At 33.9% G+C, this 24,998-nt stretch overlaps 1 long non-coding RNA gene and 1 pseudogene across 1 annotated transcript; both read left to right on the top strand.

The window, feature by feature from the left end:
• The first annotated feature begins 918 nt into the window (after nt 1–918).
• On the top strand, nt 919–2,595 carry LOC107852528. The gene is made up of 3 exons (XR_001669480.2): nt 919–1,038; nt 1,127–1,201; nt 2,226–2,595. It is a non-coding gene; the product is annotated as an uncharacterized LOC107852528 (long non-coding RNA).
• A 1,732-nt stretch (nt 2,596–4,327) lies between these two features.
• Nucleotides 4,328–6,008, top strand: LOC107852519 (annotated as a pseudogene).
• Nucleotides 6,009–24,998: the final 18,990 nt, after the last annotated feature.

Below are 24,998 nucleotides of genomic sequence, written 5' to 3'. Positions count from 1 at the left end.
TAAGAAGTGAGATTTGTTGTTCTGTTTTAAGTCTCTCTCATTACTGGGGGCGGGGATGAGGGTGGAAGAAGAAATGGGGTGGTGGGGCTTGAAGAAGAAAGGGATGGGGCGAGATGGGCGGAGGGGGTGGTGAGGAGTTTTTTTTTTGTTTTTTTAGCATTCTATGATAAATAAATTAGTGGGGTATGTGGGAATTGTGTGTGTGAGAGAGTGAGCGAAATCCATTACGAACGAGTTCAAATCTGCCATTTTCATTAATGAAAAACTTTAATTAATAAATTGAAGACGACGATGACGATGGGGGTAGGGTGGGGTGCTGTGAAGAGGACGAACTGTGGTAGGGGTGGAGTGCTGCGAAGAAGATGATGCGCGGGGGAGGGGTTGTTTTATAAAAAAAAATTAAGAAATTATAATAGTAAAATAATTTAAATATAATCTTTTTAATTGATATTTTTTGGGGCCCTTAGTGCCATGTGGCATGTTTTCATTCGTGCTTTAGTAAAAGAAACCTCATCACACGCCCTAAGCGAGTGTATAACACGCGGTGTGCCATGTAGGCAAAAAAAGTTCAATTGGATCAAAATTTGGGGTTTTAGGGGTCTGATAGGTATACACTTTAGTTGAGGGGTCTAAGTGAATTTTCGAGACAAGTTTGAGGGTTTGTCGATGACTTAAGCCTATAATATATCAATAATATTTTTGTTGATTCTATTCACTACAAAAACCGTAGCGAGGGTTTATTTTAACCTTTATAAAATTATATAAAATATGGGGGTTAAAAATCTGTCATTAAAATTTATAAATTTGTGAGTTTTAAATCTCCGCTATCAATTACGGGGGTTTTAAACCCCGCTGTCAATAAAAAAAATAGCGGTTATGCCTTTAAAATAGCATTTTCCCTCTTTTTTTTTAAATTACCAAACATTTTCCCTCTTGGCCAAAACATTTCCCTCTCATTTTCCCCCAAATCAATCCTCTCTCTCATTTTCCCCCAAATTGAATCCGGTCGGCCGACCATTGCTACTGAAACAGCAAGCTGTAACTCCCTCCAACTTCAATTCCTGCTATTTGGTTTGTGTATTGAGGGTGATTTATTGCTTCTGATTAATTTGCTTTTTCACCTCAGATAGCTGCTTTCATTGCTGAATAAGTCATGGGAGCAGGAGGTGTCATATCTCCTCTAGCTACCTATTTTGACAAGGTATTTTTCTTTGCCTTTTTTCTGTTCCTCTTCATTTTAGTAGGAGGAAGCTATATCGCTTTTGCATTGCTAATTTTTTGCATTATTACTTAGACTATGCTCAATGTAGGATGTAAGAGTTCTTTACATTCTGTGGTGCCAAAGAATGAAGGCAATCGACTATTCTTTAAGAAACTTTGAAGTTTCATTCTTTAAGAATTTCGAATGCATTCCGATAGGGTTAAAATGGAGAATTTATTCCATCGATTATCTTCGGAATGAGTACCTATAAGAATCACTCATTGAAGTTGAATTAGAAGCCCTATAAACTGCTTGAATTAGAAGCCCTATAAACTGCTACAATACTATAAGAATTACTTAAGGCTGCTAGTATTGCTAATGGTAGACTTCAACAGCTTGATATTTTTGAATCTGTTAGTATTACGCTTGATGACAGTTCACCGGAGTTGCCTGGGACTACTATTGTTGTTGTAGATGTTGTTGAGACTGAAAATCCACTTACTAAAAGTATTGGCGTTTTCTCTAAGCCTAAGTTAAACTAGCAATTAACACTCTTTTTCATATGTGCTTGAAAGGGGCGATTTTTGGAGTTTAATAGCTGAGTTATCGCGTGTGTGAAAAACAATCTCAACTATCAAATGTTACTTTTCCTAACTGAAATATCACCATTGAAGCAATTGATTATCTTGAAAACGAGGATGAATCTGGTAACCAAAACTTTGTGCTTACTGTCATTGTCAAAGAAGGATGTAACTGATAGCCTCTTTCTGTCTGCACACCCAAGCATATCTGCGTTTGATTTTGCCATGAGGTAGAATTGAGGATTAGCAGCAATAGAGAATTTTGTGGTGGCTTGTTGAGAGAAATCATCCTTGCTGGTACATAATGCTATGACCTACGAGGCATCTTGCAGATACAAATTCTTTTGTTTTATTTCTGGCAGTTTTTGCAATTATCTATCTTTAGTTCCTTCAAATTATACTTATACATTACTGAAATGGCATTTTCTCCCTTTCATTTATAGTTCCAAGTTGCAGTGAAGAAATATGACATTCTTTTCATTGCGGATGAGGTCATCTGTTCTTTGGAGAGGCTCGGAACAATGTTTGGCTGTGACAAGTATAACATCAAACATGATCTTGTCTCATTCGCAAAGGTAAGAAAAAGACATCTCGGCTATACCAACTTATAGATGGATGTACAAATTTTCCTTCTTGAAATGTTTTCAGGCTCTTTCTTCTGCATATATGCCAATTGGAGTTGTTCTTGTAAGCCCTGAAATTTCTGATGTAATATATTCTCAAAGCAATAAACTTAGTGAGCATTCTTTTTATTTGATAGGATATCAAATCATTTCCTTTTGTCTGTTAGCCGAAGCGCTGAATTTTTTTCTGTAACTAGGTTCCTTTTCACATGGATTCACTTATTCTGGGCATCCTGTTGCATGTGCAGTGGCATTGGAAGCTCTTAAGATCTACAAGTATGTATACTTGAATTTCCTTCCAGCTTCCTTCCAGTTGTGAATTTGTATGAACATGAACTTCATGGATATAGTTTCTAAAACTGGATTATTTGCTATATAAAATCACTTTATTCTGTTTGAATTAGGAAAACCAGCTAATGAGTAGGAACTTAGGGTAAATGAATGCGAATTATTTCACGCCTGTTTGTAACCTGATAATTTCATTCCCCCCCCTGTTTTCTGTCTATTTTAGGATTATTTGGATATGCATTTACCCGTCACGTAAGTAGAATCAGTTGTTCAGTTCAAGATAGCTATTTCTTGTATTGGCTTGTCTATTCATTTTCCCCTTCATTTTTCCTTCAGTGAGAAAGTAAGACAGAAGTTAGATATATTATTAGACATTAGCAGCCATCTCACCGACCTTGCATTCTCTTCCTCTCGATCCAGCCAGTACACTTTGAAAGTTAAAAATGTGTATTTTGGTTGTTTCAATAGTTGATGCTTGAAATAATTCATCTAATTGTATTATTTTATCAGAAAGAAAAAAGGTCATGATAGCGTGTAACAAGAAAATTCTTACTTACCAAAAAAGTAAAAAAATAAAATAAAATAAATTCATGCCTTCATGTTTTTCTTCTTGAACATTTGGGTGGAAGAAAAAAAAATCTAATAACCTTTTTGGTGATGTTAGAAACTTAGAAGTTATCTGTACCTTTGTTTCAGTTATAAATGAACTGTTTCTTAAGATTTTCCTAATACAATCAGTTATGTTTTTTTTTAACTATTTTACAGATTTATCATTTAATTCATAACTAGGAGAATTAGTGAATTCACTCTTGGTTTTAGTCCTCAATCTAGTAACTGTGGCCCGTAGATTTCAATTCTTTGTGTCTTAAAGCTTTTGAGCTCAGCTTCTAAAGCAATTTTACAGATCACGATTTAATTCATAATTCTTACAATTGATGAATTGGATCTTGGTTTTAATCATAAACATAATAACTGTGGCTAGTGAGTTTGGATTCTCTGTTTCCATGTCATTGAGCTCAATTGTTGAAAGTTATTTTAGGATTTGTATAATTTTCCTTGGCTTTGTATGTCAGGCAGATTATAGTTTTATCTTATATCCCAGTTGATGAAATAGAAACTAAATTTGGAGTTACCGTGAAAAAGAAGTTTAAATTGGAGCCGACTTGTACTTTCAAAATGCTGAAATTCACACACCGTATTGAGTTCAACCAACAACCATTGTCCTGGCAACTGATGGGTATAGGGGGTAATGTTACACTTAAAAGTAAGTAGTCATAGCTAAGCGAGATGCAAATCTTTTAGCAAAATGTTTCTTTAGTTGTTGCGTCAAACAAGCAGTGTTGTCAAAGCACCCTTAAGCCCATAGGTGCGGCTCAAAACGTGTTGAGCACTTCACTTCACCTAATGTGCACTTCTGTGTCGTCATCAAGGTTCCAAGGTATAATTTCCCTTGTCAATGTGCCTCTTCTGAAGAAAGAGAAGCTTATGTCACTTTATCTTCCTGCAAACCATACCAAACTACTGGAAGTTACTATTCAACCAGTTGAGTTGCTCTCACTTTCACCTTTCACTTTATTGCCTCTTAAATTCATTAGTAGTACAATGCTAAACTTGAAAGGATTAACAAAAGGGAAATGGAATTCGATCTAGAGAATTCATCAACAGGCTTCGACGCCGTATCAGCTCTCTTCGACATCGAATCCGTTCACACGCCGTCGTTTATAGGCTTTGAATACACTGATGTTCGCTTTTCTCTTCACTGTCACTCTCTCTCCCTCATTTCTCAAGTAAACACTTCACACTGCTTTTGTCATACTTGGTTTTGCATTTTTTGCTTAATTGAACTACATTTAAGTAAATGTTCAAAAACTATATCAATAGTATAGTAATCTGCAGTTAACTGTACGTGTGATTTTTGTAGGCACAAAGTTCTTACAAATTTGATGGCTATATAGCATACCTCGCCGGCAATTACATCGATCGTTTTCTTTCTGAACAAGCAGTTCCGGTAAACGGACTTCATTTTTTGATTTTGTCTATTTATATACATCGAGGTGTAATGAAATTGTTGGAAGTCTGATGAGAATTGTATGAAACTTACTTCATCAGGAGAATAAGCCATGTATTGTACGAATTCTCGTCATTGCTAGCTTTTCGCTTGCTGCAAAAATGAGGAACGTCGATTTCACTGTCCGATATTCAGGTAAACTGTGAGTCAATATTGTTACAGTAAAATTTATCTCAATTTCTCACCATTGCGAAAAATTGAATTCAATATGACTTGGTTAGAAAACTGTAACAGAGAGATGTAGGTATAATTTTTGACGCTCAATCGATTCACCGCATGGAATTGCTGATTCTCGATGCACTCAAATGGCGACTAAGATCCATCACGCCTTTATCGTTTCTGCATTTATTCACCTTGGTTTTTCAACTCGGTGACTCATCTCTAACTCAGTCTCTTAAGCAACGAGCTTCAGATATCATCTTCAGTACTCAATATGGTATTGTTAATTCTCCAGTAATTTCAAAATTTTGTTACTAGTTAGATAATTGAGGCTATCTTAACATTTGATTAATAATGCCCGCCATACTTGCAAATTTATTGCAGAAATTAAGCATTTTGAGTACTAAACATCAATAATTGCAAAGTTTTCATCGTGCGGTCCTTGCTGGTGGTTTGTATTTGCGAAGGCCTCATGTATATAATGTGCAAACTACAAAGTGTAATCCATGTAATATCAGGATTGCATCTTTTGTTGTTTTTGTTGTTGCAGCAAACTGTCTCATCGTCTCCTCCTGTTAATAACAGTCTCTCAAGCAAGCTTCATGTCTTTAAGCCAACAAGAGGGAGGAATGGTGTTTCTTCTGGTATGAACAATAGCTTGAGCCCAAAGACACATCAAAGGGTCAAATGTCCTGACCATTCCTCCTGCAAAAATTGCTGCTTCCTCTGCCTCTGGACCCAAACCTGTTGGGACAATGGTGGAAAAGAATCTATCATCCCAAGCTCAGAGTCGGAATGATTTCTTCAATCTTATGAGAAAGAAATCTCTTGGAAGCAGTTTAGCTGTCAGTGTTGAAGGCTCTGTTATATCACCATCATCATGTGATATAGTGATCCTAATGCCATTCGGCGATTTCATTGCAAATTTTCTTGGATATTCAATTATGATATGTAATTGTGCTGTTGGAGTCATGAATCTTAGAATATTGAAGGTTTTGTATTTAAATTTGATTTTGGAGCTTGAAGATACTAGTTAATGTTGAAAATTTGAAATTTAAAAATGTTAATGTTGAACATTTAATTTTGAAGTTTAATGTTAATGTATTTTTGATATGCTTGTTAATTACAATGTTTAATTAATTATGTTGTATTAATGATATATGAATTGAACAAATATTGGAGTGTAGGTTATGCCTAAAGGAACAATTAAATTTGAGCTAAAATTAGAATCTATAATTAATTATTGAAAATTAATGGGTCCTACTAAATTTTTTTAAAAAATAAAACAATTGCGGAGGTTTTAACCCCCGCAAGTTTTAAATAAAAAATTATTATAAAAAGAATTAAATTTAGAATAACGGGGGTCAATAACAGCGGCAAATTAATTACGGGGTCGTAACCGTTGCAAAATAATCGCCGCAAATTAATTAGAGGGTCGAATAAAAACCGCCACAAATTGTTTGTGACGACTCGTATTCTGGGGTTTTGGAAACCACCGGAATTATATTTTGCGGGGGTTTTAAACCCCCACAAACAGTAAAATTAAGAAGAGATGGCAGTCGTACTTCCATAGGCTCTTGAATGACGAAGGGGATAGAGCAATTGTGTTAGGGGAACTGGAGCACTCAGAGGAGTGTCGAGATTTTAGCTATTGTAGACGTTTTAAGGTAGAAGAGGTTAGACAGGCTGTCCGCAGGATGCGAAGGGGTAGGGCGACGGGGCCGGATGAGATACCGGTGGAGTTTTGGAAGTTCGTTGGAGAGGCTGGTGTAAGGTGGTTGACTGGATTGTTTAATGAAATCTTCAGGACGGCAAAGATGCCCGAGGCGTGGAGGTGGAGTACCATGATCCCTCTCTATAAGAATAAGGGGGACATTCAGAGTTGCAATAATTATAGGGGGATTAAGTTATTGAGTCACTCTATGAAGAGCTGGGAGAGAGTGGTCGAGGTGAGGCTGAGACGGATAGTGTCTATTTCGGAAAACCAGTTTGAATTTATGCCCGGCCGCTCGACGACGGAGGCAATCCACCTGGTACGGAGGTTGGTGGAGCAGTATAGGGAAAGGAAGAAGGATCTGCACATGGTGTTTATCGACCTGGAAAAGGCTTACGACAAAGTCCCCAGGGAGATGCTTTGGAGATGCTTGGAGGTGAGTGGAGTACCGCAGGCATATATCAGAGTAATTAAGGATATGTATGATGGAGCGAAAACCCAGGTGAGGACGGCGGGAGGAGACTCAGAGCATTTCACTGTCCTGTCAGGATTGTATCAGGGATCTACTCTTAGTCCCTTTTTGTTTGCGTTGGTGATGGATGTGTTGACGCGGCGTATTCAAGGGGAGGTGCCCTGGTGTATGCTTTTTGCAGACGATGTAGTTCTGATAGATGAGGGGGTGTGAATGATAAATTAGAGGTGTGGAGGCGAACTCTTGAGTCCAAAGGGTTCAGGGTGAACAGAAGCAAGACAGAGTATGTGGAATGCAAGTTTAATGACGTGAGGCGGGAGAATGAGGTAGTAGTGAAGCTGGAAGCACAGGAGGTATGTAAGAGGGATAAGTTCAAGTATCTTGGGTCCGTGATCCAGAGTAACGGTGAGATTGACGAGGATGTCTCGCACCGTATTGGGGCGAGATGGATGAAATGGAAACTCGCGTCGGGGGTGCTGCGTGATAAGAAGGTGCCGCCCAAGCTTAAAGGCAAATTCTACAGGGTGGTAGTCCGTCCGGCCTTGCTGTATGGAGCGGAGTGTTGGCCAGTTAAGAACTCCCACATCCAAAAAATAAAGGTGATAGAAATGCGGATGTTGCGCTGGATGTGTGGACTGACTAGAGGGGATAGAGTTCGGAATGAGACTATCCGGGAGAAGGTTGGTGTGACTTCAGTGGAGTGCAAGATGCGGGAAGCACGATTGAGATGGTTCGGACACGTGAAGAGGAGGGGCATGGATGCCCCGGTCCGTAGGTGTGAGAGGCTAGCGTTGGATGGTTTTAGGCGGGGTAGGGGTAGGCCGAAGAAGTACTGGGGTGAGGTGATTAGGCGGGACATGGAACAGTTACAGCTCACCGAGGACATGACCCTAGATAGGAAGATCTGAAAGACGCGAATTACGGCAGAGGATTAGGGCCAGTTTGGATCGCTAGTGTAGGGAATTACTTGGTGGGGGTTTTATTCCTGTTATGATTCCGTGTTCCGTGTTCCATGTTTTATTACGAATCTGTGTGCTTTCCTCTGCTTTCCTCTGTTTTATAATACTTATGGGTGTCGTATGTATGTTATGTAATCTGCTTCTGTGCTGTACTATGTGTTTGTGTGGTATCTCGTGCCTTGAGCCGGGGGTCTTTCGGAAACAACCTTTCTACTTCATCAGAGGTAGAGGTATGGACTGCGTACATCTTACCCCCAGACCCCACTAGGTGGGAATACACTGGGTTTGTTGTTGTTGTTGTTTGTTGTAGTGATATTTTTTCACGTCCCTATATTTTTGAAAAGTATCATTGAGCAGTTTTCTGCCCCAAAAAATATTCACACAATTTTGTGTGACCGCACACTTAAAATTATCTTGAGGAATAATGAGCTCATCCTATGTCATTGGTTGACGCAATTTTTAATCTAATACACTATCTATGTATCATTTGAGCTTTGAATTACGAATAAAGGATAAAATTAGGACAAACTTATTATAATAAGATACTTAGAAACACTAATTAAGGTGCAAAAGACTACAAAAATTTTGTAATTGACTAAATAACATGTTAAAGAATGGATAAGAGAAAAACGTAAGAATATTGATGCTCTTATCTACACTAGATAATTGGTGAATGCAAACTAAGTATCTTGTATATAAATATTTACTTGTGAATCACAGACAATATTATAAATTTGTATTTTTTAGAATATTTTATTATAAAATCGCGAGTAAAATTAAGATAGAATAAATTAAGTGTAGAAGGAGAAGAAAAAACTCTCAACCTTAGTTCAATAAGTAGACTGTCTAAAGTTGAAAATGCAAAATGTGATGGATATCATTTAATATATTTTCATCTATTATATAGTAAAAACCAACTTTGATTATTTTACTTGTTTGTGAAAGCCCAACTATATTTGATTTAATCTTTTCTTTATGTATTTTTATTGGTTCTTCTTAAAATGAAATACTTAATTTTACCTAATATTAGATCATGTTGTATACAATATAGTAGTGTTGATTTAAGTCAACAAAAATATTCTTGGGAATCTTAAACGGTTAAACCGAATGCACACAGACTAGTTTCAAATATATTTATACATCCTAAACTTATGTGCTTGAAGAAGTTAGGCTGCATTTTTTTTTTTAAAGATTTATACGACTGAATCTGAATGCACATCTGAATGATTAAATTGTTGTCTCTAGATCTGAAAACTGAATGATTAAAATTATTTATTTTTCAACATTTAAATGTGCAAAAAATTATATATGTATATATAATAAAATAAAAAATATAATTTAAATAAAAAATTAATTATATAGTATCAGAAAAGTATGTAATTTAATTCAACAGAATTATTATTTGATTGAAAAAAATATTTATGTTTGTTAGTGATAATGGAAATAGTTTATAATGGTGGTTGTGATGACAATGATGATGTTAGTGATTAGTAATGTTGGCGGCGCTAGTTGTGATGGTTGGTATTGTGGTGACTCTTATGATGGTGGCGGTTAATAGTGGTGGTGGTGATCGTGATGTGATGCTACTTGATGTTAGTAGTTGGAGGTGTTGATTGTGATAGTTGAAAAATGAATGCATGACGGTTGACGATGTGTTGGTGCTAGTTAGAGATGTTGTTAGTTGTGATGGTGGATATGATTGTTAGTAGAAATAAATTGCAGCGATGGTAATGGTTGAAATGGTGGTAGAGATGGCGTTACTAGTGACAATAGTGGTGGTGGCCGAAGAATGTGTAGAGTTTGTGATGTATTAGTGGTAGTTAGCGGCGGTGCTAGTTGTGATAGATGAGTTGGTCGGTAGTAAGGGTTGTCGGGTAGTGGTTGATGATGGTGGTGCTGTTGACGGTGATGGTGGCGGTGAATATAATTAGAATAATAGAGGTAATAAGTGTGGTAACGATTGACAATAGTGACTGGTAAAGAAAAAAATGTTATCGATGGTGGAGGTGATTGGTGTGTAAGCATATAACAGATTATATAAACTTGAACATTCTTATATATATATATATATATATATATATATATATATATATATAAAATCCTAGAAATTATCTAGGAACGTAGAACTTAATGATTTTCACATACCATGCTTTAATAATTTAAAAGTCAGTCAAGAAACATACCGGAATTCTCCATAGCTTTCTTGATTGAGATCAGCGGAAACACAAAAGCAGAATATTATTTCTCTCTCTTAACCTTACGTTTTAGAATAGTGTTTGATGGAGCCTATTCTTCTTTTGGCGGAGAAAGGACCCCTTTTATAATATGGAGAGCAGACAGTTTTCACGTTCCATCAACGTGATTTGTGGATACAATAATTATCCACTAACAGACAGTAATTATCCTACTAAAAGTCAGTAATTATCATACTCAGTAATTATCATACTAACAGATTAGTCGATAGTTTAATCCTACTAGGTAACTTCCCCATATAGATTTAGGATTTAACTTATTCAATTATTATTAACCAGTAAATAAATTAATTATGTGGGCCATAACAATTTATATTCTCCCACTTGACACACACAATGTTAATTTAGTGATTTAATATGTAAGTCAATTATGTGCACAATTAACGTCAAATCCAACATCATTTGTCATGGTTAAATAAATCAACTAAAATGAGTCATGGCGGTTGTACATCACTTTATTGACATAGTTCCTTCCATGTACTACAATATTAGTCTATTACCTAACATAACCTTTCAAATACATAATGGGTTCAACGATAATACTTAGAATACCTTATCTAAGTCAGAGCCTGTCATTATTATTCATAATATTATGTATACAAGAGAAAACAGGTAACAACAGAAACATATATAATTTGAGCTCAAAGTGTCAATTACATAAACATAATAAAGTCTTTACATAAAATCAATCATTGCTATTAATAAGACCCATCCTTTCAACATGTTCAACAAATGTTTTGCGCGATAATCCTTTCGTCAAAGGATCAACAATCATAAGCTTAGTGCTAATATGTTCAATTGACACTTTATGTTTCTGAACTTCTTCTTTAACCGAAAAGTATTTCAATTCCATATGCTTAGCACCTTTCGAATACTTATCATTTTTAGAGAAGAAAACTGCGGCGGTATTATCACAATAAATTTTCAGCGGCCTGGCTATATTGTCGACTAGTCCAAGTCCTGAAATAAAATTTTGCAGCCAATTATCCTGGACTGTGGCCTCAAAGCATGCTACAAACTCAACTTCCATAGTGGATGCAGCTATAACATACTGCTTCGCACTCTTTCATGATATTGCTCCTCCAACTAACAGAAACAAATATCCAAATATGAATTTTCTTGTATCCACACAACCAGCACAATCTGAATCTGAATATCCAAACACATCTAGATGATCAGATCTTCTATAAGTAAGCATATGATCTTTCGTTCCTTGTAAGTATCACAACACTTTCTTTGCAGCCTTCCAGTGATCCATTCCAGGATTACTTTGCTATCAACCCGGCATTCCAACAACAAAGCTGATGTCTGATCTTATACATGTTTGGGCATACATAAGACTCCCAACTATTGATGCATAAGGAATATCTTTCATTTGCTTTCGTTCCAAGTCATTCTTTGGACATTGATTGAGACTAAACTTATCTCCTTTCTGAATTGGAACGGGGCTTGATGAGCATTTTTCCATGCTAAATCTCTCTAATACTTTATTAATATAGGTTTTCTGAGACATTCCCAACAATTCTTGTGATCTATCTCAAAATATTTCTATTCCAATCACAGAGGATGCCTCACCCATATCTTTCATTTCAAAATTGTTAGAGAGATATTTCTTGGTATCATGTAACAAACCAAGATCATTAGTAGCAAGCAAGATGTCATCAACATACAAGACTAACATAATAAACTTACTCCCACTGACCTTCAGATATATACACCGATCAACAGTGTTTTCTTTAAATCCAAAGGTGACAATCATTTTATTAAACTTAAGATACCATTGTCGGGAAGCTTGCTTAAGTCCGTATATTAACTTCTTAAGTTTACACACCATGTGTTCCTTTCCTTTAATAGAAAACCCCTCAGGTTGATTCATATAAACTTCTTCCTCCAAATTTTCATTCAGAAAGGCTGTTTTCACATCCATTTGATGTAGCTCTAGTCATAATGAGCTACCAAGGCCATTATAATTTTGAGTGAATCTTTTCCAGAGACAGGTGCAAACGTCTCTTTATAATCAATGCCATCTTTTTGAGTGAAACCTTTGGCAACAAGTCTGGCCTTGTGACGTTCGATGTTGCCAGTTGAGTTGCGTTTGGTCTTAAAGACTCATTTACACCCAACTCTTTTGCAACCTTCGGGTAATTCAACAAGGTCCCAAACTTCATTATGTTCCATAAATTTTAACTCATCTTTCATAGCATTATTTATTTACCATAATTGTTGCTTTCAATGGCTTGTGAAAATAAAACTAGATCATCATCAATTCCCAAATCAGTTTCTAACTCATGTAGATATACCAAATAATCATCAAAAATAGCAGATCTTCTTTGTCTTTGAGATCTTCTTGATGCTACTTCTTGTGGTTCATCTACTACAGGTTCATCAATTATGGCTTCATTAGTTGGAACATTAATTTGTTGTTCTTGTTGATTACTTTATTGTACAACAACTTCAGGAACAACAAATTTAAAAGAAGTAAAGGGTAGAGGAGTTTGCATCCTAACTTCTTTAATTTCCACATTACGCGGTTCTTCACTCCTACTAACTTCACCATTCTCAATGAATCTAGCATTTCCAGTTTCAACTATTCTCGTACTATGATTAGGACAGTAAAATCTATATCCCTTTGATTTTTCTGGATAACCAATGAAGAAACCACTGATTGTTCTTGAATTCAGTTTCTTTTCTTGTGAATTATATACTCTAACTTCTGCTAGGCAACCCCAAACATGCAGGTGCCTCAAACTAGGTCTCCTATCAGTCCACAGTTTAAAAGGTGTCTTTGGAAATGCTTTACTAGGAATTCTATTTAGCAAGTAAACGACAATCGTTAAAGCATACATCCATAACGAAGGAGGTAAAGATGAATTACTTAACATACTCCTAACCATATCCATTAATGTACGATTACGCCTTTCTACCACACCATTTTGTTGTAGTGTGCTAGGCATTGTGTATTGAACACATGCCACGCTTTTTGAGGAATTTAGCAAATGGACCTGGGTGTTGTCCACTTTCATCATATCTTTCATAATATTCGTCATCTCTATCAGACCTGATTATTTTTACCTTTCTATCTAGTTTTCTTTCAACCTCAGTAATAAATACCTCTAAGGCATTAATCGCTTGAGATTTTTCATGTAGCAAATAGATATATCCATAGCATGAAAAGTCATCAATAAAAGTGATAAAATATTTTTCTTTATTGAAAGATGTGATATCAAAAGGACCACATATATCAGTGTGTATAATTTCAAGAAGCTGTGTGCTTCTTGTGGCTCCTTTTTTTGTGTGTTTTGTTTGTTTTCATTTAATACAATCTACATAAATATTAAGTTCAGTAAAATCTAAATCTGGAAGAATTTCATTCTTAATTAATCTTTTCAGCCTTTCTTTAGATATATGACCTAAACGTTTATGCCACAAGTAAGCAGATTGTTCATTCACCAAACTTCGTTTGGTTCCAACATTTGATGCAGAGTTAAGAGTGTTTCGGCAAACAGATTATCAAGATTCAGTTTGTATAAGTTATCACAAAGAGTACCAGTACCAATGAGATAATTATATTTAAACAAACTAAAACATCCATTACCAAAATTAAAGGAATATCCAGTCTTATCCAACTTAGAAAAAGAAACTAAATTTCTCAAAAAAGAAGGAACATAATAAGTTTCAACTAAATCTAAGTGACGCCCAGTATCAAGAATCAGATGATAAATCCTGACAGCTTCAACTGGAGCCTTCACTTTATTCCCTATGTAAACAAATCTTTTATTCTTGTTTATGGTTTGGATTGTAAGGAATTCCTGCATAGTATTAGAAACATGAACAGTACAACCAGACTCAATCCACCATGATAAGGAACTTCAGTTAAATTTGATTCGAGACATGTAAAAGCACAAGACTTACCTTTCTTCTCAAACTATGCCTTACGTTTCAGGCAATCTTTCTGAAAGTGTCCAGATTTTCCACAAAAATGATACTTTCAATTCTTGTTTCCTTTCTTACGTACTTGAGATGAAGATTCATTAACATTAAGTTGCTTCTGTTGTCCCTTACCATGCTTCTTTCCTTTCTTTTCAGCTACTTGATGATTTACAAAGTTAATGGAGTGGGTTTCTTGATTCTTCAGCCTTGTTTTCTCTTGAACTAGTATACCATGCAATTCATGCACGTTTCATTTGTCTTTCATGGTGTTGTAGTTCATTTGGAAAGGACCATACTCAGACGGTAATGAGTTGATGATGAACTGCATAAGAAAATTCTGTTCCACTTTCATTCCCAATGACTTCAATCTTGCTGCTATGTTTGCCATTTCAATGACATGCTCATGCATAGTACGTGAACCATTAAACTTCATGGTGGTCAAAGTACCCATTAGTGTCCCAGCAAGAGACTTATCAGCAGTTTGGGAAAACTCTTCCACAAGTTTCAGAAGCTCTTTTGCACTTTCAGTTTTGGGAAGAGTAGTCTTAATGTTGCCTGCAATACTTATTCGCATGAACATTAAGCCTAATCTGTTAGACCGATCCCAGTGCTTATAATTGGACTTTTCTTCATCACTGCTAGCTTCAGTAATAGCAGTTGGCTTCTCAGAGTAGAGTGCAACATCAAGATCTAAGACCCCAAGATGGAATCTGATCTGTTCGCACCTATCTGAAAAGTTAAGTCCATTAAAAGTCGTAACAGAGGCAGAGTGCGAATGAAGGGCAAGTGCTGGAAGTAAAACATGTGTATTTATTAATACTTTGAGTTACACATTATCAAATTCAGAAATGGCTTACTTAAATGTATATTGATGTTCCTCCTTTGGGCGAAACATCAAAATACAACTTTAAACATAATGATGCTTAAAATGCATTTAACACAAAATGATAATATTTAATATATCAATTAACAATATTTATTATCTTTGGATAAATAAATAAAATTAACGATACATCAAAATTATCTCCTTAATATTTATTGGTCATACGAACAAATAATCAACCTTTGGGTGATCCACAAATGTCTTATAACCAAAATTTTAATTTATCCATAATTGGTACATCATTTATAAGCATCAAAATTCATCAAAATTAATGGGTAATTAATTTAAACTTTAACCTTTATATTGAAATTAATTTTATAAAGATCCGACCACTTTGGTGATTAACGAATCTTATATATATAATTTCAAAATAATATCACAATTATAATATGAAAGGGAAAATAAAGTAGGTACTGTTTAAATAAAACTCCACAAGAACATGAGTTAGTTTTATATAAAACAGAAAAATTCCACAGACATATTATTCATTCAAGATAGAATAACAATTGAGAATCTAAATGACTCCATAATAAATAAGTTTCCTACTCTATTAATCTTTCTATAACAGTAATACGGTGCAACATAGAAAAATAAAAATTGCCTGATAACCAATTCTTAAGTCAAAGAACCTGCATGGTAAACAATCCTAAAGTTTACCAAAAACTTTTAATAATTTTTTTTAATGCTACAGTTTCATAATCATGGTTCATAATTAAGCACTGAAACGTGCCTGGTAAGTAGTTAGACAATATTCATATCATTGATTTACGCACGGCAACATACATCTACTGTTTCAATTCGAAATTTGGAATTTTCCGTTATTTCAAAAACTTGTTATTCCGTAATTGTGAAATTTCTAACAGACATAATTAAGGTTCATAAGATTTGGAGAAACATTAATTTTCATGAAAAATCACTAGTTTCGAAAATCTTGCTCTGATACCACATGTAAGCATATAACAGATTAGATAAGCTTGAACATTCTTATATATATATATATATAATTATCTAGGAACGTAGAACTTAATGATTTTCACATACCATGCTTTAGTAATTTAAAAGTCAGTCAAGAAACATACCAGTATTCTCCATAGCTTTCTTGACCGAGATCAACGGAAGCACAAAAACAGAATATTATTTCTCTCTCTTAACCTTACGTTTCAAAATAGTGTTTGTGGAGCCTATTCTTCTTTTGACAGAGAGAGGACCCCTTTTATAATATGGAGAGCAGATAGTTTTCACGTTCCATCAACGTAATTTGTGGATACAATAATTATCCACTAACAGACAATAATTATCCTACCAGGAGTCAGTAATTATCCTACTAACAGATTAGTCAGTAGTTTAACCATACTGGGTAACTTCTCCATACAAATTTAGGATTTAACTTATTCAATTATTATTAAACCAGTAAATAAATTAATTGTGTGGGTCATTGAAATTTACATGGTGGTAGTTGACAATGGTGGCGGTAGCAGAGGTGGTGACTGATGATTATGAATAGAGTGACAGTGAATATTATCCAACACCAGAATACCTCTTTAGACTTATTAAGACTTGATTCTAGATCTGAATCATTAAGGCCTATTCAGAGTTAAAATCTTAATAAAAGATAAATATACTTAATAATCTGAAGTCTAAACCATTCAGATTCATACCTTTATTAAGTGCAAACAAAAGATACATTACTTATGATCCCCTACTTGTCGCAAACACTAGTTTCAATTTTTTTAAACATCTCATTCGTCTGCTTTGAAATAGGAAAAAAATCACACTTATAACATAAATGGTTGATGGATTAGGGATTAGAGGATCCAATTTTTTTTTTCTTTTGTAAAGAAAACATATTATTAACTACTATAAAAATTGTAGGTCACTAAGCACTCTGTCTAGTACTTTTGCTTTCAGAAAGCTCTCTATTGCACTAAATTTAGTGGTCAAATTTAACAAAAGATCTTTATCATATCCCTTTCATCTCCGAAATAAGTCTACACAATTAAAAGTAGTTCACCAAAGTTTATTCAACTTTTTCTTGTATATGATACGCAGGGGTGGCAAAGAAATCCAAACCCGCTCAATCCATCCGATCCTTTCGATGTTTCTACATGTTCGGTATAACCTGTTAGTTGAGTTGATTCAACTTGTTGAATTCAAAATGACTAATCAAATAATCGGATCAATTATCAAAATAGATAAAAATAGTATAATTTATTGGGTCAAAATGTAACGCGACCAAAACAAATAAAGTATATTATTTTTTTCTTATTTTCTACATGAGTACATAAAATTTGGATACTTTGTCCGCTTTTATTTACTTGTCATTTTTTATAGTTGCACATTCTTTAAGAAAAATTGATAAAGAAATGAACCTACCTAACTTAACCTCAAAAGCTAGCTTTTGTCCAAGACCATATAAGGAGACCAAGCTTTTGTCCAAGACCATATAAGGAGACCAAGGACCCTTTAACCCACCGATGTGGGACTCCAATACCTCTCGCACGCCCAGGGCTGGACATCTGGAGCGTGGACAATATAAGACCGGGGGGGGGGGGGGGGGTGCAACATAGAAAACAATGAACTGGGTGGGCCTGACTTTGATACCATAATAAAGAAATGGACCTTGGGCCTAACTCAACCTCAAAAGCTAGCTCTTGAGGGGAGGATTGCCCAAGACTATATAAGGAGACCAAGGACCCTTTAATCCACCAATGTGGGACTCCAACAAAAATATTAACTAGACGGCAATTTAATTAAATTATCCTTATTTATTACTCATCTTTATTTAATATTCTCTTTTTCATATTTTATTAATATATCTCCATATTTATTACTAATTAAGGGTAAAAGTTAAAACAAACAACTAATTAGTTTTGTGAAATGACAAGTATTAAGTAACAAGTAAGCACGACAGCTAATAAAAAGTTAAGGAATATATGTCAAAAGTTTCTTCCAATTCAGAGAAGAAATATTTTGCTAATTACAACACTAAGCAATGCATGAAAGACACTTTTTCCTCAAGATAATTGTATATTGAAGAACGTCAAACCAAGAAAAAACCCTACAAAGAAAGAGAAATTTTGCAGGACAAAAACAAATATACCTCCGATTATAAAAAAATGTGATGTCTTTTCTTTTTCTAAGGGGAGAGATTTGGTTATGTCGAGAGAATTGGAGAATCCGTAATTTGACCTATCTTGACTTGTTTAATTTGATCCTAGTTAATTTTGGACGAGTTGCATCATGACCCACCCCAGTTTGATCCAGCTGGTCCTGTCCCCCCCTCCCCTCAAAACACACCACCCACACCCATGCTTAGTTCCCGAATGATGACAGGACATCACAAAGAAATTACTAAAACAAGAATGTTACGTTGTCTAATGATTTGCATGACCAATAAATTTTTATTTAATTGAAAGCATAGATTTGGCCTTTTGGATAATCAAATTTCTTTAAAACTGTTAAAGAATGCCACGTCGTTAAAAATTAGACCTACCAGAATTAAGTCGATTCCGGTGCCGACTCTTTACTAAGGAATTATGACTATTCATATGCAGCCATATGCTACTCCCATTAAACACATTATTCTTCCAGCTACCATTTACTAACTATACTGATTTGGCCATTTTCTGAAAATGACTTACGTGCTTCCAAATAAGAAAGAAAATAATATAAACTATTATATCTACGTTACAAAGGTCTTCATGTAGTTAAAGACGGTTGAGGCTCGTGCTTAACGAGTATTATGACTCTTTTTCGTGCCATCTTTCAAATGCACGCGCATGCAAGAGGTTTACTCAAATCTCGTTCCCCTCCCCCCCCCCCCCCCCCTCCCCCCCCCCCCCGAAAAAAAAAAATACACTATATATGTTTATTCTTTTTTTTTTTTTTAAAAATATGTAATAGATGTTTAATCCTCTAAATGTTTTTGTGTATTTACTTATTTGTATTTTAAAATTCATTTAGTAAAAAGTCTAGCTCTATTAGTACTACTAAGAAGAAAAAGAATTTCGATAGTTTGTTTTGTGACTATATTTAAATAATAATAATCAAAGAATTAACTAACAAGCCTTAAAATAAATTTGAATTTTAATGGGAAATTATAATTACTTTCCTGGCTCACCGCTCATGAGATATTTATATGGGGAAAGAACATGGGCTGACCACTTTGAAAAGAAATGACTCACAATTTGAAAATGTGGACAATTGGAGCCAGTCGGCTCAATTTATTTTCGTTTTTTAGTCATTTGACCCAATTGGACATATGAAGTCTCTATACTCAATTGATACACTTTTATAAAACACTGATACACTTTTATACTATATTAAAGTTTGTATAGAATGCGTATAGAAATTGTATAATTATTGTATAAATATGAATCTATATACAATGCATACAAAAATTGTATCATTATTGATGTATGGAAAAAATATGCTAATTAGCGTATGTGTAAAATACACATCATACAATTAGTGTATACATATTATGCATTGATTATATATTAATTATATATTACACAGAAATAATTATACACTCAATATTTTTTAAAACTCGATGAATCTTGTTGAATTTTCAATTAATCTGACTAATTATCATTATTCCTATTCTTCAATTGTATTACTACTGTTATTGTTACTCGGGTTAACTTTTATCGTCAATATTTTTCTTTTCATAGCTTTTATATTTGTATTTGTCTAATCTGTTTGTAAAAATATTTTTCTTGCGTAGAGGGTCTATTGGAATCAACCTCTCTACCTCACACAAGACAGGAATATGTCTGCATATGCAATTCTCTTAGACTCCATTTCTGAGATCACATTAAATATGTTGTTCTAATTGACAGGGTTAATATTGCTTAGGATATCACATCAACGTCTTCATCACTATTAGCTTTATTCTTTTCATCATTTCATTTCAAACACCTATAAAAAGAGAATAAAATAATCTTAACTAGCACTTAAATGAGATGGTTTTAGATATAAGATAATTAATGGATTGACTAGTACTAGCAAACACACATGCACAAGTTCATTTTTTTAGCAAGTCCACTTCTCCAACAATTTCACAAGTCTACTTTTTCAATCAAGTTGGTGCATGGCAATAGGCATAAATAATACTAGAGTATGCACTCAAATCAATAGCTAATACATGATGAATGGAATCTATCAATCAACTACACAACATGCAATAGCATATAAGCTAAGATTCCTCATAGTTTAATTATTTATCAAATTAACAGTCAAACTATAAAATTTAAAATTATCTAAGCACAATTCACTACCATTGATCAATCAAGAAGGTTGTCGTAGCTCATAAAAACACCAAATTTAACACAAACTAATTCTTATTCAGCCATGATCATTACAAAGCCACAAACTTTTCAATAGAAACACTAAAATAAATTCAGGTAATATTTCAACCACATTTCATAATTAACAACAAAAGACCCATATGTTATTATTCAAGAAAACATCAACATACCCTGAATGTGTCATAATCTAGCGATTAGAAGATGATCAACAAAGATAACTGATAGTTCAACTCAATTCAATTCAAAAGCCAAAAGAGGTATTTGGATACATGTATGTTGGGTTCTTGTTGAATGAGTAGCTGATAAGTTTGGAATTATGGATTGCTCCCTGTACAAATAAAAAATTGAAAAGCGTTACAATTCTCGAATGGAGAAAATAGTTTAGAACTAACGCTACGATTCAGCTCTATGTTTTGTTTGGTGTGGTAGAATGCTGAACTTATTTTTTTTTTTATAAACTCAGAATGCTGAGTTTAGTTAATATTTACCAATAACATTGACATGATTCAAGTCATCAGTTGACAAACATACATTATTTAATATATGTGACCTTACACTATTCATGAGTTATGTTTTGCAGGCTTTTTGTGAAAATTATTTTATCTTAGGAGATAATTTTTCATATTTTGATCTTTAACTAAATATTACAATAATCAAGTTAGGCAAACATCAGAAATGATTTTTCAGCCAAAAAGCAAGAAATTATTTCATATCAAACACACCTTTTATCAGTTTAACATGCTCATTAAAAAAAAATTAATTTTTTAACTCTGTATGAAGGAGAAAAGGGGCATGCTTTTAACATGATTCAATACAACATAATCATTTTGAAGTACTTAAGAGTCTAGAGAAGACAGAATGCTTTGTCTGGTGCAATCAAAAAAATGTGCAAGAAATAATTCATTAAAGAACAATTATATAGACATTAAAAACAAATAGAACTTTTTAAATTCGATGTCCGTACTACAATATTTTCTTCAGCTATCAAAGTTTGAAGGATATCTTCATCATTCTTTACTTGAAAGTAGATGTCTGACCACAAGGCACAACACATAAAGCTTCATGATGATCAAAAAGTAACAACGACAAAAAAATATGCTAAATGATAAAAATTAAGCAGATTACTATCGAGTTCATCAGTTATATAAGACAAGTCTGTCTAGAAAATATTCTCATACACTTTATTCTTGACTACACCTGAAAACATGAGTGTTGCTTTGCTGTTTACCTACAAATCAAGTGAAAAAATCAATATTAGCTTTTCGAAGACAATCAACTACAATGATAAGTAACTATTCAAGTTCATCAGTTATCTAGCCAGAAAAAGTTTTCATGTACTCCATTATTTATTAAATCAAAAAACATATGTTGTTCTGTGGTATAACTAAAATTGCCGCCATAAAAGAAATACTACAACTATATTTGCTCGTAGCAGGGTAGAAGAAAAGACAAATGCTATTAAGAGCTATCTTGGTACTGGAAGTTTGTACAACTATCCTTAGACCATCATGAATGACCCTGGAAGCTATCCGCTCTAATTAAGAGCAAAAAGCATGACAACATAGTGAAAAATCAACACAGAATTAAATTACTAGTAAAATTATTTAATTTTTAAAAATTAATAAGTAAATCAAGTAAAAATACTTGATCACCAAAGACATTGTGAAACAACAGTTCAAAATCTTAGATGATCTCAAACTTTCTGTTCTTTATAATTTTACTGGCAGCTAATGACAAAAATCTCTTTACATTTACATGAAAAGCAGTATATCCATCAGTAAGCTCTCCAAATATTATTTTCATAAGCAATTCTAAGAAAAAGATAGTTCTTTTTATAAGTAATTGGAAGCTAAGAGGACAACTATTACCTAAATGATTGTTCTAGCAGTTTTAGTTGGCGTCAATTGAGCTTCCTCATTTTCCCTATTTTTTGAATCCAAAACTTTTTCAAATGGATGATACCTGAATGCCTTCTCATTCTGTTTCACCGATCTAAAATTATCACTAGATTGATCTCTTGCACTTGCTTTAATTTTATATTTTCCCTTATCAATTCTTATTCTTATGCCACAATGCTCCTTCTTCAATCTCCTAAACTTATCCCTATAAACAAAACATGCAAGCTCCAACCCCTAACTCTAAAGTACCAAGCTTAATAGCTCATGGGACAGAAGATTTCTAGCAAGACAAAAATTTAGGTCAAAATCATCAATCAGAAGAATACATTGATCTTAAAATTGTCAAATTAAACAAGAGACCCCCTAAAAAAATCCAGCTACTACAATACTAAGAGATTTGCAATACAAATTAGCCATCTTTTAGAGGTGGTATCGTGTTATTATTTTAGAAAATTACAGATAGAAAGAGAAAGGTTTTGAGAGAAAAAGAAAAGGGATTAAGAAAAATAAGTGGTGGACTTATGAAAATAATTGGCGGACTTGTGAAAAATATTTTGGAGGGATTTAATAACTGTAACAATAGATATTTTTTCTCCATAAAGTCTTTCCATAGATACTTTAATGTAAGTGATTCTAATAGGTATTGTTATATGTATCCTTATTGTAATGGTTAATCTATAGCGACGATAGGTATATCACTAAATTGTAGTAGTAGAATGATTCTTTTTAACAACAGTTATAACCAATGCAATAGATATTCTATAGTAATGTTTTGACAACCGTCACAAAAAAGTCCATAGCCATAGGCCCAATTTCTAGTAGTGAATGAATACAAGTAAAGGAAGCTATCAATAGTAACTAATAAATAACTGTTAATAACAAGAAGTCAGTTAGCATAGTAATAGTTAGGATCACTTTAGACGGTTACTTCTATAGGTAAGACTTCAAAGGATATATACGTACTATACACTCTGACTTAATTAATGGAATAATAGTTCACTCTTTACTAATCTCATATCCCTTTAATCATCTTCTCTGTTATCACTGCTTCTCTATTTTTTCCTTTTCACCATTACGTTGCATTCTTATATCTTGATGCTATCATCATTAATCTTCATGGTATTAGAGCATTGCTGAATTAAATTGGTTCTTGCAATAATTCTTTCATCTTGTTTCTTTACTTCTTGAGTTCAAGATTCAAAACGAACTGTTCCAAATATTCCTGAAAATTTTTGCTCCCATCTGTGAACTCGTGTAAATTTGTTGGTATTTTCTAGAACTACCCTACTCAAATCAAATGGCTTCTGGATCAAATGGAATAGGAAGTTCAAATACTCTCCACCAAAGTCCAACAATGGTACTTTGATCTCATAGGCAATATAAGCTCTACTAGATTGCAATTATCTCATTTTCTTTTTCACTGCTAATGTTTTAGGTATTATTATTATTATATCTTTTCAATTGAATAAGAGTGAGAATTATGTCGCGTGGAGTAAATCTATCATGAATGCATTGTTAGGGAACAATAAGTTTGGTATGATGGATAATACTTGGAAAAAAGAAAGTTTTACTATTGAATTAGGAAATCAGAGGAATAAAGTGAATGTTACTATGTATCATAGCTTATGAACTCAGTATCTAGTGATCTGTTGGGGGTAGTGTTTGCATCTAATTACCAAGTAATATGGCGGGATCTTAAATAAGAACTACATAAAATTAAAGGTTCTAGAATATATAATATGCATCAAGAAATAATGATTATTTCACATGCTGTTCAATCTATTTTTGTGTATTATACCAAGTTAAAGGATTTGTGGGGTGAGTTTGTGTCCATAGTCCTATCTCCTTCCTGTAATTATGAGGGATGAAGAGGTTTCTTAGCATATTTGCATAAGAAAAAATGTCAATTTCTAATGAAATTAAATGACACTAATATGGCTTACTTAATGATAATAAATGATGAAAATCAAAAGTTCGTGGTTCAATTGTTAATTCTACAATCTTACTTGGAGCTACTCCTAGTAGTACTTATGCCATAACTATGTACTCTAAGACTGTTTATCAAAGTGGTGGCTATTAGAACGGGAAAAGAATCTATGTCTCAAACTATAATTCACATGTTATGTATAAATATTGTAGACTGAAGGGGTGTATTATAAGGTGGATGGCTATAGGCTGGTTAGGTATCCATCAAGACATTCTAAGCATGGTGATCAAAAGGGAAGTATAGCTGGACCTATGTTACTAAGAATAGTTATGATCACAGATACAAGCAAAGAAATACTGTTCTAGTGCTCACAATGCTATTACTAAAGAATGGAACATATGGTCTCAAATACAAACTCAACATATTTATCAAGCATAATATGGTACATATCATCAATCAAATGATATGAATTAAATGAATATGAATGGGCTACAAAACACGATTTACCCATTAAGTACATGTATTAGGAATGATAGCTATGCCTCCTAGATTCACTCCTACAAAATATAGTCAGATATGCAAGATGCTGGAGCAACAAAATCAATTACCATTATCAATGCCCTCAACTAACTTAGTAAATATGTCAGGTACTAATAATGCCCATGTGGTCTGCAATTGGCACATGGGCTACAAATTATATGACTCTAGATATTTAACTTCTTAACAAAGGATCA

The sequence above is a fragment of the Capsicum annuum genome, chromosome 5, assembly GCF_002878395.1.
Source record: "Capsicum annuum cultivar UCD-10X-F1 chromosome 5, UCD10Xv1.1, whole genome shotgun sequence".
NCBI classification, from domain to species: Eukaryota; Viridiplantae; Streptophyta; class Magnoliopsida; order Solanales; family Solanaceae; genus Capsicum; species Capsicum annuum.
This window is presented reverse-complemented; position numbering and strand designations above follow the sequence as displayed.